Source organism: Delphinapterus leucas, chromosome 8, assembly GCF_059928025.1.
Source record: "Delphinapterus leucas isolate spDelLeu-1000000601 "Yukka" chromosome 8, BTC_Dleu_Yukka2, whole genome shotgun sequence".
NCBI lineage: Eukaryota > Metazoa > Chordata > Mammalia > Artiodactyla > Monodontidae > Delphinapterus > Delphinapterus leucas.
This window is the reverse complement of record NC_143136.1, coordinates 83,396,809-83,418,383: the sequence shown is the minus strand read 5'-3', so window position 1 is coordinate 83,418,383 and position 21,575 is coordinate 83,396,809. Positions and strand designations below refer to the sequence as shown.

Here is a 21,575-nt window from a genome sequence, read left to right as displayed (position 1 = left end):
TCCTGGCCATCCTCCCCTGAACTACGCCCCCAAAGTAGTCACTATCAATGTTTATAGAATCATATAATTTTAAATAATCACTTACTAAAAGTCCCCTGTTTTAAATGCTGGGAAAACAAGACCCACAGAGGTTATGGGAGAATTTTAAAGTATAGCTGGGGGCCAGTACCATACTGTTTTAATTACTGTAGCTTTATAGTAGAGTTTGAAATCAGAACACATGATACCTCCAGCTTTGTTCTTCTCCCTCAAAATTGTTACGGCTACTTGAGGTCTTTTGTGTTTCCATACAATTCTTTAAATTATTTGTTCTCATTCTATAAAAAATGCCCTATTTGGATAGGGGCTGCATTGAATCTGTGGATAGCCTTGGGTGGTATGATCATTTTAACGATATTAACTCTTCCAATCCATGAGCACAGTTTATCTTTCCATTTGTTTATTTTATCTTCAGTTTCTTCAATTTGTGTCTTACAGTTTTCTGAGTATAGGTCTTTTACCTCATTAGAGTTATTCCTAGGTATTTTATTCTTCTTCATGCGATTTAAATGGGATTATTTTCTTAATTTCTCTTTCTGATAGCTCATTGTTAGAGCACAGAAATGCAACAGATTTATCCAGTAATCCCACTCCTGGGTATTTATCCTAAGAAAATGAAAACGCTAATCTGAAAAGATACATGCATCCTTATGTTCACTGCAGCTTTACAATAGCCAAGATATGTAAGTAACCTAAATGCCCATCAACAGATGAGTGGATAAAAAAGATGTGGTATATATACACAATGTAATATTACTCAGCAATAAAAAAGGATGAAATCTTGCCATTCACCACAACATGGATGGACCTAGAGGATATTATGCTAAATGAACTAAGTAAAAGACAAATACCATACAATTTCACTCATATGTAGAATCTAAAAAACAAATGAACAAACATAACAAAGCAGAAACAGTCATAGATACAGAGAACAAACAGGTGGTTGCCAGAGAGGAGAGGGGTAGGGTAATGAGAGAAGTAGGTGAGGGAGATTAGGAGGTACAAACTTTCAGCTACAAAGTAAATGAGTCACCAGTATGAAATGTTTAGGGTGGGAAATATAGTAAATAATTATGTAATATCTTTGTATGTTGACAGATGGTAATTAGACTTATCATGGTGATCATTTTGAAATGTACAGAAATACCAAATCACTACATTGTGTACCAGGAACTAACGTAGTGTTGTAGGTCAATTAATTTTGTATCTATATAGAGGCTGGATGTTCACTAAACTTATTGTGGTAATCATTTCATGACGTATGTAAGTCAAACCATTATGCTCTACACTTTAAACTTACACAGTGCTGTGTATCAGTTATTCTTCTGTAAAACTGAAAGAAAAAATAAAGTGCAGATTACCATATTTTAACAAAAAAAAGTATAGCTGGGGGTGGAACCAAAGGTCCTTCATCTCCATCTACTATATTAAGCCACTAAGTACTAAGGGAGGGTAAGCTAGCCGTATTTCCTACATTGGGTAACATTCATTTAAATGAAACTATAAACAGCCCTCAAATTGCTAGGATCTGAATTAGATACAGTAGATAATAAGTGGCATAAATTTTGCGACTCCCCGCGGAAAATGTAAATGGTTAAAAACAAACATGTAATTCAGGCAAAGAGGCTATCAGTTTCTATATGGCAATATTTTCCTTGTTCTGCCAAGGGTGACAAATTGACACATAGAAAATAGGATCAGTGTTAGTGAGCTGTTAAGGACTGCTGTTTATTTTTTTCTTTCTTTTTTCTCCTTTTTGTTGATAGAGAGAATCATCTAGGCATCGAACTGTTACACTAACACTGGAATGGCAAGCAGCAATTAACAAGCTGAAACTGAGTCACATATAAACAAGCTTCAGCTGTATTTTCATGAAAAAATACTGACAAAATTAATTTTTAAAAATGTTTAGCTCCTCCTATTAATTTTTTTTCTGCCTTATCACTCAGACCTTCTTGTCCCTCCTACAGATCCAGCATCTAGATTCACCTCTCTCATAAGAGGTATCGTTTTCTTCTTTGAGGGAAAAACAGTAGTACAGGTGGCTTTAGTTGTGTTACTATCTAGCCCATTATTTCAGCATAATTGTGATATTTAGTACATAGATTAATCTGCTTTCCTTCATGGATTACCTTTATTCATTTTTGTATTTTATTTGCTCATCAAATATAATTCCACACAAAATATGATTTCCTTTGGATTTATTCCCTACCAGTTTGAGAAATTACAATATAATTTTTCATTGCCACGAAATATTATGTGACTAATTCACGTCCTGCTTTAAAATGTATCAGCAGGTCATGGTAGCTAACAAGAACCTCTGACATAGTTTCATGGAGAATTTTGAAAGATTTCATGTCTATTCTGAAGTGACAATCTAAATTATTATTGCTTGTTTTTAGAATTGCTTCTCAGACTTTAATGTATATAAGAATCATCTGAGAGCTTGTTAAAATGCAGATTTCTGGGTCCTACATCTTGGGGTTCTGATTCAGGAATGCCTGGCCCGGGGCCTGAGGTTTTGCATTTCTAACAAGCTCCCAGATGAAGCTAATATAGCTACTACTCTGTGCCTTCAGTTTCCTGGAAAAACCATTCAAATGTCCTTTTAAACATACACAACAAATGGACACTAAAATCCATCCTTGCACGTTGTGAAAGGGGATATTCGCCATTTAGTTCACATCATTAAATCTGTTAAATAAAATATGACATTGAGGAAATGGTAGCATCGTGGTTTCCACCAAATATATCACATGATGATCCTCTCCCGCTGTAATTATGCCTCCTTGTTTGAAAGTCACATATTTGTACAAGAGAAAACAATGACTTGTGCAGGAAACAAACCACTATAGAGCTCCATCTGTATTAAAACAGAAATGTTTGTAGATTCTCATTATTGCACTGACCCGGCTCCTCATTTCTAACATCTTACAGACTGAGTTGATAGGTTTATGGACAAATCTGTAGGCTATAGAACAGCAAGAGTAAATAAAATATAAAAAATATCTATGTGCCAGTCAAGGGCATGAACATTTCAGGGAGAAGGGCTTTAGGTGCCATGGCTTAAGGAATGCCTCAGACCTCCTAGGGAATGGTGATAATGTATTGGTTCTGTCCATTTCTAATCCAGGAAGACATTAAGGAGAAGTTGGAGCTTTCTGGGTGAGCTTAATAAGAGAGGGTTGACTAATGTTGAGGAAAGAAGCATACCCTCTGCTTTAGAAAAAGAACCGATTTGTCTCGATCATGCCCATCTATCAGTAAAATGTTTTTGAGCACACACTTAATATATGCATATTTATTTATTTCAAAGAATTTATGCTCACCATTATAACATAATTATATATAAATACTATGAAACACACACTAAAAATATTTTTGAAAGTTGAGATAAAGATGAAATAAACACATTTAAATGTCTTACTTAGAAAAAGGTTTATCATTAGCAATATTATATATAAATCCATATTTTTAATGGACTTATTGACAATGTGAACTTTTTTCTTTCTTTTTTTTTTTTTTTTTTTTTTTTGCGGTACGCGGGCCTCTCACTGTTGTGGCCTCTCCCATTGCGGAGCACAGGCTCTGGACGCACAGGTCCAGCGGCCATGGCTCACGGGCCCAGCCGCTCCGCGGCATGTGGGATCTTCCCGGACCGGGGCACGAACCCGTGTCCCCTGCATCAGCAGGCAGACTCTCAACCACTGCACCACCAGGGAAGCCCGACAATGTCAACTTTTTGAAAGACAATGTGTCAGTACAATTAAATAATTATTTTTTTAGCTTCTTAATGTGGCCAAATGTCCATACTAGGAGTAGGAGAAACATTAGCTGTACCAACTTCTCATCATTTGCCTATGTTTGCATATTATATTCATTTGTAGTTCTTTTGTGGGAATCTTTTTAAGCTTTCCCTTTAAAGCCCTAGATAGAAATTCTCTCTTTTTTCTCCAACTTCCATCCTTACCACTCTTGGTATGTGCATCACTCTTCACCCAAATTATGATCAGTTACAGTCTGTGTATCTTGGGGCATCTTTTACTCCTTATTCTTCTCATTACCTACCATAGTATCTTAGCCATAGCAAGTGCTTAATATTTATTTACTAATGAGTGATAGAGGGAGAAAACACATCTTGCTAAAGCACAGAAGAATCTTTTCATTTTCAGTTAGGAATCCAATCTACTATATTTCTTTTATAATAAAGCCTTTAATTACAATTAATTTTCAGCAATAATCACAAGAGTGTTTTTCTATGAATCTTTTTGCCATGCCAACAGGATGATTACTCATATTCCACTAGAAATCTGGCACATCACATTACTTTCGCTTATTTTTATAGCATGTAAATTGTCTCACATCTGATAAGTCGGCAACAGAACTCCTCCCTAGAGATGGACTAAAATAATTCAGGAGAAGGCAAATGTCTTTAAATCTAAAAAATTTTCGGAAAATATCTGCTTTGAATGTTACAGAAAGAGGATAATTAATGTACATTAGCTGGTCTCTTTCACCAGTGTTTCAATATATATCTATACCTATAATTCTTGTGTTTCATGAAAGCACTGATGTTTTTACATAAATGTATTGAAAATACTAGCTTTGCCAATAGAAAATGTCAACTATTTCTCAAAACATCCCTAATATCACAAGCTAGGAAACTTTAATATAAATGAAATATAAAAAGTGTTGAAAAAAATCTAAAATGACATACAGTGACTCTCTTGGAAAATAGCAATAGAATCAATGAATTCACATAAACATGGCCAAAGCAAGCAAAAATAGTTGTTTAAAAAAAATCAGAAGCAATGTTCCACATGCATCAAATCTCCTTTCCTCTGAAAAATCTTGTCCTATGAATGATTGGGTTTGTAGGTTTATTATACAATTTTCAGTTAAAAGAAAGTTATCAAAAATTATTTTTTATTTAATAGTTAATTTAGACATGGCAAACCTAAAGTTCTCCAAAAATGTTTTATGATGGTTGTGTTGAGGACAGCTTGGGACTCTACTTACTTGAAATTCACCTACGTGATAGGGAGTCAAATAGCCACAGGTGTGCCTTAGAAGTTTTATTGAGGTCCATTAGCATTTATTTCCCCTCCACACTTATGTATTTTCCATTTTTAGCAGATCTGTGGGCACACAAAAGCATTCAGTGCAGCATGTGCTTCTAAATCCAATTTATATTTAATTTGGAAAAAAAAGATTTTACACTTTCCATTTTTAATGCCATTCTAATGAAGAATCAACACGCCAAGTGAAAGCCCAACTGCTGATGTAAGTTGGGAGTAAGATGTGACTGTAGTTTATGTTTGCTTTAGAGAGCAGCTGCTGCCAGTGGTTGTGAAGGTTAACGCAGGGGTGCACGAGACCACCGACATCCCTGACCTCTGCTGCTGAACTGGTAAAGGAGCATGACGTGGATACAGAGATGAACAAAGGACTTTACCCATAGGAATCCCAAATGCTCTGGAATACAACGACTGGTAGAAGATCACCAAAGACCTCACTCAACAAAATATGGTTCTTTAATTCTACCACCTGCATATAATAACAGATCCTAAATAACACTCAATTGTGACACATATTAAGATTCTAGAGTCTTTTTTTTACCCTTAACATTCCTAATGCTCCCAGACAGAATCAAGCAAACTCGCTGGAATGCTGAATGACCCTGAGTTATTTGAGAAAGATATAGTCCTTAGAAGAGGTAAAACCACCATAGCTCTGAACATGCTAGGAGGGAAAATATGAAGATATTAAATCTAAAGACATATCCCTGCCCTTTAAGAGAGTTTTGTGATCTACATATAGACAGACACATATCATATATTCTAAATTTGTGCCATTACATAAGGTGACAGACAAGGGCAGATGACATGTCTTTTCAAACCTTCAATCTCAATCATTTAATTGATTGACAACAATTATGTCTCTCTTAGGAGGAATCATTAATAAGAAAGTATCTTAAGTATTCAGAGTCAAGGCATTTTTAAATGCTGGAATCAATACCCACATACTCATGTACACATACATTAGAAGAAAAAATAATCAAAGGGTTGTTTTTGGAAAGAATATGAAAATGTGAGAAAAGTCTTCACAGATATTTCTAGCCTGTTATCATTCCTAGTTAGTTCAGTGTTATCTTTGAAACGTTCTCACTTAATCCTGGAAAACACTTTACAGAGCTTCAAAACCTAGTTGGAATTTGCCTAACTCAGAAAAAAATAAAGTACAACATCACCAAAGTCAAGATTTTTGCTGTGGGAAAACAGATAAAATCAAAAATCATAAAAACCTGTCCAAATGATACGCATTTCAACTGTCAGCAATACAGCAACTTCTACCTACATTCAGATGAGACCCCTGAGAGCTGCTGTGGGGCATACATGAAAACTAAAGTAGTTGTTCCCAATCCCTGCAGAGAGAACAGCAGCTGTGGAATCTTGGGAACAGGAAGGCTAAGAGCAGCCACGGTGGGAGCAGACAGAATCCAAGACAGAGTGAGCTTGGTTTTCCAATAACCTATAATCATTGATACTCACAGTATGGTCCCTAGGCCAGCAGCATCAACACTACCTGATGTGGCAGACAGAAAAACGGGCCCACAGAAATGCCCGTATCCTAATCCCTGAAACCTGTGAATATGTTGCTTTACATGGCAAAAGAGACTTCTGGTTATGATTAAGTTAAGGGTCTTGAGATGGGAAGAGTATCTTGGATTATCCAGATGCGCCCAAATGTAATCACAAGGGTTTTTATAAGTGAAAAAGAGACCAGAGAGTCATGGGTCAGAATCAGAAAGAAATCTGAAGATGGTGGAAGGCGCCACAAGCCAAGCAATGCAGAAATCCTCTAGAAGCTGGAAAAAGCAAGGAAACATATTCTCTCTTAGAGCTTCCAGAAAGAGGACACCTCGATTTTAACACATACAGATCTGTTTCTGACTTCTGACCTCCAGAACTGTAAGGTCATACATTTGTGTTGTTTTAAACCACGAAAGATTGAGGTAATTTTTCATACCAGCAACAGGAAACTAAAATATCTGGGAATGTCTTACAATGTGAATTCTGAAGAACTCTGCAAGGCTTGCTAAATCAAAAACTGAAAGGAGGGACAGCTGTTTTAACAAGCCCTCCAGGTCATTCTGTGCACACAAATGATGACAACTACTGTTCTATATCAAATCCTCTTACACACTGAGCTTTGCCTAAATATACAATACACAATATGCATTTTAATATCAAACTATGTCATACCGAAGAAATTAATCACAAAAGGAGCCATAAAATTATGATTCAGGAATGCACTGTTTATCTATTTCTGTGTAATAAATTACCACAAACTTAGCTTGAAACAACACATTTACCTTACAGCTTCTATGGGTCATGAATTTGGGCAGTTTAACTGAGTCCTCTGCTTCAGTCTCTCTCACAGGCTGCAATCAGAGCATCAAGCAAGGCTGAGGGCTTACGTGGAGGTTCAACTGGAGAAATATTCACTTCTAAACTTGCATGGGATTAGCAGAATTTCAGTTCCTCGAAGGCCCTTGGACTAAGGGCCTCAGCTCCTAGTAGGCTGTTGGCTAGGGGGACTCATTTTCTGGCCATTTAGGCCTGCCCAGAAAGGTAAGCTGCTTCATCAAAGCCAGCAAGGCTCTTTATATACTATCAAGTATATATCAAGTATATATATATATATATATATATATATATATATATATATATATATATATTTTTTGCAGGTTCATATTTTATTTCCAATACGTTTGGAGCTTTGAATTTTGCATTTTTGTAAGGAAGTTTTCACTTAATTCATTGAAAGTGCTTTTGTGCTGAGCCCAACAGGGAGCCTGGGCCGGTCCAGACTCTTTGCAGCCCTCTTGCTCCCACCCCAGACCCCCAGTGCTGGGAGCAGGGTGGCTTCCCTCTGTCTACTCTGCCCTCCCACCCCCTGCTGCATCTCTCTGTACAGAACAATTTTAAAAATGGAAGCTAAGACACAATATACATTGGACAGGCATGCACACAGACGTCTGCTCCAAGACTATAGACTACAGCTATCAAGATGGAAGTTAAGAGTCTCTTGTAAGCCAATCATAAAATTGAAATCCCATCACCTTTGCTCTATTCTGTGGGTTAGAAGCAAGTCAATGGGCCAGCCCACATTTGAGGGGAGGGGATTATACAAGGGTGTGAATACCAGGGGGCGGCTATCGCTGGAGGCCAGCAAGAACCTGCCTGCCAAGGCCTCAAAATAATCAATAAGTTGCCACAATCAAATTAAAATATTTCAGTATTTTACTAGTGCTCCTTACTATTACCACCTCTTCTTCCTGCCTTTACGGATTCTTTTAGGAAAATTCATGTCAGAATAAAAGATTCCTAGCGTTCTTGCAGCAATTACATTCCTTGTCTTCCTCAGATTTCCCCTTAAGACTCAGACTTGACAGTCATCCCTCAAGACATTATACTATGTCATTTGAGCCTGACCCTGTATCTTTGGTGTATGATCTACCGGGCATTAAATATATTACCAATAAATGCAACGAGTTTCATGTAAACACATGAATAAATTAAAATATTATTTATAATCAAGATGAAATCTTATACAAAGATCCAGGAATACCACATTCCGAATCACATTCAGTAGTAACATATTTGACTCATAATCAAATGCCCCACTACTTAAAACAAATACCCTAGTCATTGAGATTAAAAATGTTTGAATCAGCATGCATTTTCATAAGGGAACTCTTTTCTATTCTCTCAGATCCATATCCTTAAACATTTCCAAATGCTGACAGAATAATTCATCTTGTATGTAAACGACCAGAATTCTTATTTCCTATTTATATTTCCACTATATATTTAGTAGTAAGTAAAAAATACATATAGTTTAACCAAAAAAAAATACATATAGTTTAGATTGAAATTGAGGTCATGTGCATAAATCGTTTAAAAAAAGATAGAAGCACCACGCTTACAGGCTTTATAACTCCCTATCACCTTTGGAAAACCACCTAAGCTTCCATAGCTTGTCTACGTCTTAAAGAGCTACTATAACTAGAACGCTATCTGAAGATTTCTCTTTGTGGGTTTGGAGGGTGAAAGAGGGGCAGATTGGATTATCCTTGAAATCTCCTAGTTCCCCCCAATACAGGCTGATGTGTGGTCTTTAAAATACTTTCTAGACCTTGTAAAATCACATGCATAAATCACATGGTGTTATCAGTCAGCCCACCTACTGAGGTCATGTTTGGAAATCATGATACAAGGACTAGCCTCTAGATAGGTGCCCCAGAAGGGCTTAGATCCTGTATATAATGTGTAAGAGAGGGGTGCCGCCCCTTCACTAGGTTGTACAGTGGGAGAGGGACTGCTTAATTGCTGACTGATTGTAATATTAGGACCTTTACTCTAGATACTTTTTATATTGTTTAATACTGGGGCAAATTTGCCTCCTTCTTCTCGGTCCACAGTCCTGAAATGGTGCTCGTTATTAGGGACCAAGGCAAACTCCCAAACATCACATATTCTAAGAATATTTCTAACAGTGCTCCACTGGGCAGTATAACTAACAGAAATAAACACACACAAAAATCAGTGTATTCCTCTTTAGCTAAAAAACTGATGACATTTGGACCCTTGGAACAGAGATATTGGGTTGGCCCAAGTGTTCGTTCAGGTTTTTCCTTAACATCTTACAGAAAAATCTGAACGAACTTTTGGGCCAACATAGTATAAACCAGATTAATCTCTTATTTTGATAAGAGATATAAACAATCAACTTAACTCCATTAGAAGAAAATCAAACCTTTATGCTTTTAAATGAGTAAAAATAGGATCACATCTTAACAAGTCTTGGAAAAGTTATTTTTATATTACTTGGCAATTATGCTTGGTGGGGAAACTAATTTATAGCATGACTGTTTTAATAGCAGCACTTAATTTGATCATTACAACAGGACACAGAATCAAGACCAAACTACAGCATTGGAAGTTCTTATTTTAGGCATTTCGTGCCAAATGAAATACAAACATCACCTAGAGGAAAAATGTTATAGTCCTACTGCATGTTTTAATGTATATAATAAAAAAATTGAAAGTTCAAATGATTCCAACATTTTGCAATTAAGCGAGAAACTTTAGAGAAATGAGTTGTTGGAAAGGAAACACAACTGTAGCTATTTATACCCTCTATAATATTGGCACTTCTTTTTCAAATGACAGGACATGTAACACAAGTCAGTCTTCCTCAAATAGAAATAAAAATCAAATTGAAAGTTTATAACAAGCTTGCCAATATGAAAGCAATGGAACAGTACACATTTTCCTTCTTCCAGGAGAACAAGCTATAGAGAACTTCGGGGAATGCAGTTCCAAGAGCAAAATACTATAACACACACACACACACACACACACACACACACAGAGAAGCACAAAAGGCTGAAATGTCCCAACATCTCTGCCCCAGAGGATGGCTAGAATTTTCCCCAATTCTGCTTTCTTATTACTTCTCTGAGGTCCTGTATTAACTTTTGCTGGTTTATGCCATGGTAGCAAATGTTTCAGTCTGAACGACTTGACACAAGAAAGTTAACTTCTAATTTCTCACTCCTGTAATGTGTTCTACAACTGTTCTTCGTGTACTCTTCCCTCCAAGATCCTGGATAAGAAGCAGCGGCTGTCTAGATATTACCCTTCCCAATGCAGAGAGAAAAGGGCAAAAGTATAGCCTCACAGTTATCCTTAAGGTCTCTTCTTGAAAGCAGTACACCCCACTTCCGAAGCCAGTCACTGAGCCAAGCTTGATGGCCACAGGACAGGGATGCAGAATCCAGAAAGAAGGGAAAATATTGGACAATAATCAAACTTACTACAGATCATCACACCCAAATAAATAACCTGATATCAAGAGTGATCAGTTTTGGAGAAATTAGTATAATTTTTTTGATTTTTTTTAGTTTAAAAATTTTTTAAAAAGTGATCAGCTCAGGCTTTCTTTCATTATGACCAAGAGAAGAATTGGAGTTGAGAATTTAGGTCTTAAGTATTCTTCCTATGTAGAAACACCTTCACCTTCGTCAGGGTGCAGAGTGCATTTTAGCAAAAGTGAGTCAGCTCCCCTTGGCTCATGACATCTATTTTTATTACCAGAGTTTTACTATGAAAGTAATATGTGCTCATGATAAAAAATTCTAATAGCAATAGAAAGCAACACAGCAACTTTTTAAAAGCCCACTACATCCTTTAGTCCCACTCCCCAAAGATACTCATTGCAGACAGTTTCAAATATCATTCCAGAAACTGTTCATGCATATACTCTTTGTTTCCTCATTTGAAAACTAAGAATAATAACACCACAAATGATCTTTGCATCCAATGACTTAAAAGATATAAAACATTTAGAAGAGTAGCTTACACATAGTAAGTTGCTACTATTATTATTTTTGCCACACACTGTTCTAAGTGCTTTGCATGTATTAACCCACACACCCACGTACATACACTCACACAAACTCCAGCACCGAATCACCACCCCCCATCACACACACGTGCACTTTAATTATTACTTAACAATATTATCTTAGAATAGCTTTCCATGTTAACTCAAATACCTCCCACTCATTTTTGAAAGGCTATAAGTTATCCCATTAAATGTGCTTAACTTGATTTATTTAAACAGAAATCTCTCTTAAGGATTTTCTTTCTTTCCATCATAAAAACACAGACATGAACATGCTTGTGCCATAGTATAAATTCCTAGAAATGGAATCATTCAGTCAAAGCTATGCATTTTTAATTTTGAGTGATTTTGCCAAGTTGTCCCTGAGATGGTCAATGGGGCTTTTACCAAGGCCCTAATTACCTCCCTCATTGAAATTAGGCATGGATATGTGATTTACTTTGGCTAATAAAATGTTAGCAGAAATAACATGCTACATATTTCACTATTAACCCACCCTCCCCTCACCACAGTGAAAGAAAATGTTCCAAATAGCAGCTGCTCCATTGGTTTGTTCATTTAGTGAGGACAACGCAAAGTAGAGCTCTTTCCCTGCTGATCTGAGAAGGGCATGTAGTGTGATCAAGAAATAAACCTTCCCGTTTTAAGTCCCTAAAGGTTCCGGATTGCTCGTTTTCACAAACAAGTTTGTCAAAATATCAGTAGCTATTACAATGGACTTGCTCTTTATAAAGAAATGACAGTTTTTTTTTTTACGCTTGGATTCTTATTCAGGAAGAATCAAATTGTTGCCTGCTCTAGGAAGTAGGAGATGACTAGGTATTAAAAGGTATATCTGAAGAAAGCATGTTCCAAAGAGGATAGATTACTGTTAAAATTAGTCAAAACATAATAGTTTCCTTCTCTGTGATTACTTAAATTTTAAAGAAAACAGGTCTCTCAGTAAGTTACAAAGGGTGGTTTTAAGGTTGATGTTTCTTTTTTTACATGATATTCACTGCATATCATAAAACTGAGACAAATACTTGTCACTTAAATCTATGTAGGCACATAAAAATCAACTATAAAGTTTTACTGGAGTGCCATAATCATCAATGGAACTAGAGTCTGGATACCATTTTCTGAATATGTGGGACAACATTACATACCAATTCTTCCAGTCATATTTATGACATGCTACTTTCTGTATATTTTTCCTAGACAGAACCTTGTAAACCCAAAGATGATGTACTATGTATACAGCCGGACAAATTGAGAGAAGAAATCTCAAAATGCTTCACTGTTTTCCCATCTGAATTAAACTGCCCCCATTCAAACACTATTTCTCATATGAGTGGAGAAAACCTGAGTGCAAATATATTAGGTCCAGGCCCAATCCCAACAGCAGTTGAGTTTTCTTAAACAGAAGTATATTGCTTCATGCCTCAGAGAATTCCAACATTCTCGACTTTTTTTTCCTGAGCTTGTTTATGACTTCCATGAGTGCCAGATAGTCCCCTTCTGCCCTCCAGAGGTGGGCAGCTTGATCCTGTTCATAATACCATCTGTCCCATGTCCCCACCAAAGGACAGGAGCCATGTTACCTTCATGTACCTTTTGCAACATTTCTGAACAGTACCACTGTGTACTTCTAGTCATTCTGGTTAAACTTTGTAAAATTGTAATGGTTCTCATAGCTCATTTCCAACATAGCTGAGACATTAGAGGAAACATTTATTTCTTGGATGAATTTTTTGAACAAATAAGGATTTTGTCCAGATATTGCCTTGAGGTCTGCTATAGGAGAATGTCAATCTGATGGTTGGGCTGAGGTGGGAAGGGAGGCCTACCTTAAGAGTCTCTGCTCATGCCACCATTTTATTCAGCTCCTCAGATTCCATGCTGAAAAAGAAATGTTTAAATTTTGTTAAAACTCAAATTGGAGACTCAAGGAAAAAAAAGTCTATGTTCTAACATGCATGAAGCAAAATAAATATTTCATGATGTTAAAGGAGTTCATGTTGAAGTACCTTTCACTGTAAGGTTGAACTGATCAATTTTTAGTTTTAAATTCTTATATACTTTACTTAACGTCAATAAAAGGCCAGAGAACACATATGGATGAGAACTTATTTGTAAATCATACGCCACTTTAAGACTAAGCTTTTGCTAGAAAAAAAAGTAAAAAGTTATCCCCATACAGCTTTGCTTACAAACATATAACATCTTAGACTTTAAAAAAGTAAAAAATGCTGTAGTTGTTTCCCTTTTGCATTTTCTAAACACTGATTTTCCCAGACCTCAAATTGAAGTGGGTATAATTCCTACAACTTATATACACAAACATATCTGTTTATCTCAAATGTGTAATTGATTCTGTTACCACTATTCCAAAATAAATATTGGTTTCCTAAATGCTGCACCAGCGACTATAAGAAAAATACCTAATATATTGGTTTTACATTACCAACTTTCAAAATTATTGTTCAATTATTTCTTGGCTTTATAATGGTATACTTTACGGAATCAATTAGAAATTAGAGCTGTTTTCTATTTAAATTAAAGTAAGCAAAGGCCAATTTGCATATATATGTACATATATATAAACTTTGCTTCTTTTGTGGTAAAATTCTTAGTGAAGCTATGTAATACAACAGGGGAAAAATACTTTTTATCATACATACTATATGTGTGTGTGAACTATAAAGGATTCTTGTGCTTTTAATTTGCAAACTTTTTAACTTAAAAAAATTAAGAGGCCTTCAAGATGGCAGAGGAGTAAGATGTGGAGATCAGCTTCCTCCCTGCAAATACATCAGAAATACATCTACATGTGGAACAACTCCTACAGAACACTACTGAACACTGGCAGAAGACCTCGGACCTCCCAAAAGGCAACAAAATCCCCTACCTGGGTAGGGCAAAAGAAAAAAGAAAAAATAGAGACAAAGGAATACGGATGGGACCTGCACCTCTTGGAGGGAGCTGTGAAGGAGGAAAAGTTTCCACACACTAGGAAGCCCCTTCACTGGTGGAGCTGGGGGTGTGGGGGCGGGTGGGGAAGCTTCAGAGCCATGGAGGAGAGTGTAGCAACAGGGGTTCAGGGGGCAAAGCGGAGAGATTCCCGCACAGAGGATCAGTGCTGACCAGCACTTACCAGCCTGAGAGGCTTGTCTGCTCACCCGCTGTGGTGGGTGGGGGCTGGGAGCTGAGGCTCGGGCTTCAGAGGTCAGATCCCAGGGAGAGCACTGGGGTTGGCTGCGTGAACACAGCCTGAAGGGGGTTAGTGCGCCACAGCTAGCTGGGAAGGAGTCCAGGAATAAGTCTGGACCAGCCTAAGAGGCAAGAGACCATTGTTACAGGGTGCGTGAGGAGAAGGGATTCAGAACACTGCCTAAACGAGCTTCAGAGATGGGCGCAAGCCACGGTTATCAGCGCGGACACCAGAGACGGGCATGAAACTCTAAGGCTGCTGCTGCCGCCACCAAGAAACATGTGTGCAAGCACAGGTCACTATCTACACCTCCCCTCCCGGGAGCCTGTGCAGCCTGCCACTTCCAGGGTCCTGTGATCCAGGGACAGCTTCCCGGGGAGAACACATGGTGCACCTAAGGCTGCTGCAACGTCATGCTGGCCTCTGCCGCCGCAAGCTCACACCGCATTCCGTACCCCTCCCTCCCTGCAGCCTGTGTGAGCCAGAGTCCCCGAATCAGCTGCTCCTTTAACCGCGTCCCGTCTGGGCAGGGAACAGATGCCCTCAGGCGACCTACACGCAGAGGCGGGTCCAAGTCCAAAGCTGAACCCCAGGAGCTGTGCGAACAAAGAAGAGAAAGGGAAATCTCTCCCAGCAGCCTCAGGAGCAGCCGATTCAATCTCCACAATCAACGTGATGTACCCTGCATCTCTGGTATACCTGAATAGACAACGAGTCATCCCAAAGTGAGGAGGTGGACTTTGGGAGCAACTTACAGACTTTGGGTTTGCTTTCTGTATCTAATTTGTTTCTGGTTTTATGTTTATCTTAGTTTAGTATTTAGAGTTTATTATCATTGGTAGATTTGTTTATTGATTTAGTTGCTCTTTTATTTTTCCTTTTTCTCTTTTTGTGAGTGTGTATGTGTATGCTCCTTTGTGTGACTCTGTCTAAATAGCTCTGCTTTTACCATTTGTCCTAGGGTTCTCTCTGTCCGTTTTTTGGGGGTGTTTTTAGCATAGTTTGTAGTGCTTCTTATCACTGGTGGATTTGTTTTTTGCTTTGGTTGCTCTCTTCTTTCTTACTTTCTTTTTCCTTCTTTTTTATTACTTTTTAATATTTTTAATATTTTTCCATATTTTCTTTTTAATAACTTTATTTTATATGTTTCTTTCTTTCTTTCTCTCTTTTCTTCTGAGACGTGTGGCTGACAGGGTCTTCATGCTCCAGCCAGGTCTCAGGCCTGTGCCTCTGAGGTGGGAGAGCCGAGTTCAGGACACTGGTCCACCAGAGACCTCCCAGCTCCACATAATATCAAATGGTGAAAGCTCTCACAGAGATCTCCATCTCAACGCTAAGACCCAGCTCTACTCAACGACGAGCAAGCTACAGTGCTGGACACCCTATGCCAAACAACTAGCAAGACAGGAACACAACCCCACCTATTAGCAGAGAGCCTGCCTCAAATCCTACTAAGCTCACAGACACCCCAAAACACACCACCATACCCAGCCCTGACCACCAGAAAGAAAAGATCTATCCCTACCACGAAAACACAGGCACCAGCCTCCTCAACCAGGAATCCTACACAAGCCACTGAACCAACCTTACCCAGTGGGGGCAGACACCAAAAAGCAATGGGAACTAAGAACTTGCAGCCTGTGAAAAGGAGACCCCCAAAACAGTAAGTTAAGCAAAATGAGAAGACAGAGAAACACACTGCAGATGAAGAAGCAAGGTAAAAACCCACCAGACCAAACAAATGAAGAGGAAATAGGCAGTCTACTTGAAAAAGAATAAGAGTAATGATGGTAAAGATGATCCAAAATCTTGGAAAGAGAATGGATAAAATACAAGAAACGTTTAACAAGGACCTAGAAGAACTAAAGAGCAAACAAACAATGATGAACAACATAATAAATGAAATTTAAAATTCTCTAGAAGGAATCAATAGCAGAATAACTGATGCAGAAGAGTGGATAAGTGAACTGGAAGATAAAATAGTGGAGATAACTACCACAGAGCAGAAGAAAAAAGAATGAAGAGAATTGAGGACAGTCTCAGAGATCTCTGGGACAACATTACACACACTAACATTCGAATTAGAGGTCTCCCAGAAGAGGAAGAGAAAAAGAAAGGGACTGAGAAAATACATGAAGAGATTACAGTTGAAAACTTCCCTAAAATGGGAAAGGAAATAATCAAGACCAGGAAGCAAAGAGAGTCCCATATAGGATAAATCTAAGGAGAAACATGCCAAGACACATATTAATCAAACTATCAAAAATTAAATACAAAAAGAAAATATTAAAAAAAACAGCAAGGGAAAAACAACAAATAACATACAAGGGAATCCCCATAAGGTTAACAGCTGATCTTTCAGCAGAAACTCTGCAAGCCAGAAGGGACTGGCAGGACATATTTAAAGTGATGAAGGATAAAAACCTGCAACCAAGATTACTCTACCCAGCAAGGATTTCATTCAGATTTGATGGAGAAATTAAAACCTTTACAGACAAGCAAAAGCTGAGAGAGTTCAGCACCACCAAACCAGCTTTACAACAACTGCTAAAGGAACTGCTCTAGTCAGGAAACACAAGAGAAGGAAAAGACCTACAAAAACAAACCCAAACAATTAAGAAAATGGTAATAGGAACATACATATCAATAACTACCTTAAATGTAAATGGATTAAATGCACCAACCAAAAGACACAGACTGGCTGAATGAATACAAAAACAAGACCCATGTATTTGCTGTCTACAAGAGATCCACTTCAGATCTAGGGACACATACAGACTGAATGTGACGGGTTGGAAAAAGATATGCCATGCAAATGGAAATCAAAAGAAAGGTGGAGTAGCAATTCTCATATCAGACAAAATAGACTTTAAAATAAAGACTATTACAAGAGACAAAGAAGGACACTACATAATGATCAAGGGATCCATCCAAGAAGAAGATATAACAATTGTAAATATTTATGCACCCAATGTAAGAGCACCTCAATAAATAAGGCAAATTCTAATAGCCATAAAAGGGGAAATCAACATTAACACAATCACAGTAGGGGACTTTAACACCCCACTTTCACCGATGGACAGATCATCCAAAATGAAAATAAATAAAGAAACACAAGCTTTAAATGATACATTAAACAAGATGGACTTAATTGATATTTATAGGACATTCCATCCAAAAACAACAGAATACACTTGTTTTGCAAGTGCTCGTGGAATATTCTCTGGGATAGATCATATCTTGGGTCACAAATGAAGCCTAGGTAAATTTATGAAAACTGAAATCGTATAAAGTATCTTTTCCAACCACAACACTATGAGACTAGATATCAATTACAGGAAAAAATCTGTAAAAAAAAAAAACAAACACATGGAGGCTAAACAATACACTACTTAATAACTAAGAGATCACTGAAGAAATCTAAGAGGAAATCAAACAATACCTAGAAAAAAATGAAAATGAAAACAGGATGACCCAAAACATATGGGATGCAGCAAAAGCAGTTCTAAGAGGGAAGTTTATAGCAATACAATCCTACCTCAAGAAACAAGAAAAATCTCAACTAAACAACCTAACATTACACCTGAAGTGATTAGAGAAAGAAGAACAAAAAAGCCCCGAAGTTAGCAGAAGGAAATAAATCATAAAGATCAGATAAGAAATAAATGAAAAAGAAATGAAGGAAAAAATAGCAAAGATCAATAAAACTGAAAGCTGGTTCTTTGAGAAGACAAACAAAACTGATAAACCATTAGCCAGACTCATCAAAATAAAAAAAGGGAGAAGACTCAAATCAATAGAATTAGAAATGAAAAAGGAGAAGTAACAACTGACACTACAGAAATACAAAGGATCATGAGAGATTACTACAAGCCAACTATATGCCAATAAAATGGACAACCTGGAAGAAATGGACAAATTCTTACAAAAGCACAACCTCTGAGACTGAACCAGGAGGAAATAGAAAATATAAACAGACCAATCACAAGCACTGAAATTGAGACTGTGATTATAAAACCTTCCAACAAAAGCCCAGGACCAGATGGATTCACAGGCGAATACTATCAAACATTTAGAGAAGAGCTAATACCTAACCTTCTCAAACTCTTCCAAAATATAGCAGAGGGAGGAACACTCCCAAACTCATTCTATGAGGCCACCATCACCCTGATACCAAAACTAGACAAAGATGTCACAAAGAAAGAAAACTACAGGCCAATATCACTGATGAACATAGATGCAAAACTCCTCAACAAAATACTAGCAAACAGAACCCAACAGCACAGTACAAGGATCATACACAACGATCAAGTGGGGTTTATCGCAGGAATGCAAGGATTCTTCAATAGATGCAAATCAATCAATGTGATACACCACATTAACAAATTGGAGGAGAAAAACCAAATGATCATCTCAATAGATACAGAAAAGGCTTTTAACAAAATTCAACACCCATTTATGATAAAAACCCTCCAGAAAGTAGGCATAAAGGGAACTTACCTCAACATAATAAAGGCCATATATGACAAACCCACAGCCGACTTCGTTCTCAATGGCGAAAATTGAAACTATTTCCTCTAAGATCAGGAAAAAGGCAAGGTTGCCCACTCTCACAGCTATTATTTAACTTAGTTTGGGAAGTTTTAGCCACAGCAATCAGATAAGAAGAAATAACAGGAATGCAAATCGGAAAAGAAGAAGTAAAGCTCTCACTGTTTATAGATGACATGATACTATACATAGAGAATCCTAAAGATGCTACCAGAAACGTACTAGAGCTAATCAATGAGTTTGGTAAAGTAGAAGGATACAAAATTAAGGCACAGAAACCTCTTCCATTCCTATACACTAATGATGAAATATCGGAAAGAGAAATTAAGGAAACACTCACATTTACCACTGCAACAAAAAGAATAAAATACCTAGGAATGAACCTACCTAAGGAGACAAAAGACCTGTATGCAGAAAACTGTAAGCCACTGATGAAAGAAATTATGATACAAACAGATGGAGAGATATACCATGTTCTTGGATTGGAAGAATGAACAACGTGAAAATGACTATACTACCCAAAGTAACCTACAGGTTCAATGCAATCCCTATCAAACTACCAATGGCATTTTTCACAGAACTACAACAAAAAATTACACAGTACTAGAACAAAAATTTGCACAATTTGTATGGAAACACAAAAGACCCCATATAGCCAAAGCAATCTTGAGAAAGAAAAATGGAGCTGGAGGAATCAGGCTCCCTGAATTCAGATTATACTACAAATCTAAGTAATCAAGACAGTATGGTACTGGCACAAAAACAGAAATATAGATAATTGGAACAGGATAGAAAGCCCAGAGATAAACCCACACACATACGGTCACCTTGTCTTTGATAAAGCAGGCAAGAATATAAAGTGAAGAAAAGACAGCCTCTTCAATAAGTGGTGCTGGGAAAACTGGACAGCTACTTGTAAAAGAAGGAAATTAGAATACTTCCTAACGCCATACACAAAAATAAACTCAAAATGGATTAAACACCTAAATGTAAGGCCAGACACTATAAAACTCTTAGAGGAAAATGTAGGCAGAACACTCTATGAAATAAATCACGGCAAGATCCTTTTTGACCCACCTCCTAGAGAAATGGAAATAAAAACAAAAATAAACAAATGGGACCTAATGAAACTTCAGAGCTTTTGCACAGCAAAGGAAACCATAAACAAGACCAAAAGACAACCCTCAGAATGGGAGAAAATATTTGCAAATGAAGCAACTGACAAGAAAATATTTGCAAATGAAGCAACTGACAAGGGACTTATCTCCAAAATATACGAACAGCTTATACAGCTCAATATCAAAAAAAGTAACAACCCTATCCAAAAATGGGCAGAAGACCTAAATAGACATTTCTCCAAAGAAGATATACAGATTGCCAACAAACACATGAAAGGATGCTCAACATCACTAATCATAAGAGAAATGCAAATCAAAACTACAATGAGGGGCTTCCCTGGTGGCACAGTGGTTGAGAGTCCGCCTGCCAATGCAGGGGACATGGGTTCGTGCCCGGGTCCGGGAAGATCCCACATGCCGCGGAGCGGCTGGGCCCGTGAGCCATGGCCGCTGAGCCTGCGAGTCCAGAGCCTGTGCTCCACAATGGGAGAGGCCACAACAGTGAGAGGCCGGCATACCGCAAAAAAAAAGAACTACAATGAGGTATCACCTCACACCAGTCAGAATGGCCATCATCAAAACACTACAAACAATAAATGCTGGAGAGGGTGTGGAGAAAAGAGAACCTTCTTGCACTGTTGATGGGGATGTAAATTGATACAGCCACTATGGAGAACAGTATGGAGGTTCCTTAAAAAATTAAAAATAGAAGTACCATACGACCCAGCAATCGCACTACTGTGCATATACCCTGAGAGAACCAGAATTCAAAAAGAGTCATGTACCACAATGTTCACTGCAGCTCTATTTACAATAGCCAGGACATGGAAGCAACCTAAATGTCCATCGACAGATGAATGGATAAAGAAGATGTGGTACATATATACAATAGAATATTACTCAGCCATAAAAAGAAACGAAATTGAGTTATTTGTAGTGAGGTGGATGGACCTAGAATTTGTCATATACAGTGAAGTAAGTCAGAAAGAGAAACACAGATACCATATGCTAACACATATATATGGAATCTTAAAAAACAAAAGAAAGCATTTCTGAAGAATCAAGGGGCAGGACAGGAATAAAGATGCAGACGTAGATAATGGACTTGAGGACAGGGAGAGGGGGAAGGGTAAGCTGGGACAAAGTGAGAGAGTGGCATTGACATATATACACTACCAAATGTAAAATAGATAGCTAGT

General features: G+C 37.6%; 1 long non-coding RNA gene across 1 annotated transcript in view; it reads right to left on the bottom strand.

The window, feature by feature from the left end:
- The window catches only part of LOC149748583 (uncharacterized), a 473,818-nt gene extending 459,935 nt beyond the window's left edge, over positions 1-13,883 (bottom strand). The window contains exon 1 of the long non-coding RNA XR_016394174.1: positions 13,344-13,883. This is a non-coding gene — a long non-coding RNA (uncharacterized LOC149748583). The remainder of the gene's footprint in view (positions 1-13,343) is intronic.
- Between the last annotated feature and the right edge of the window lie 7,692 nt (positions 13,884-21,575).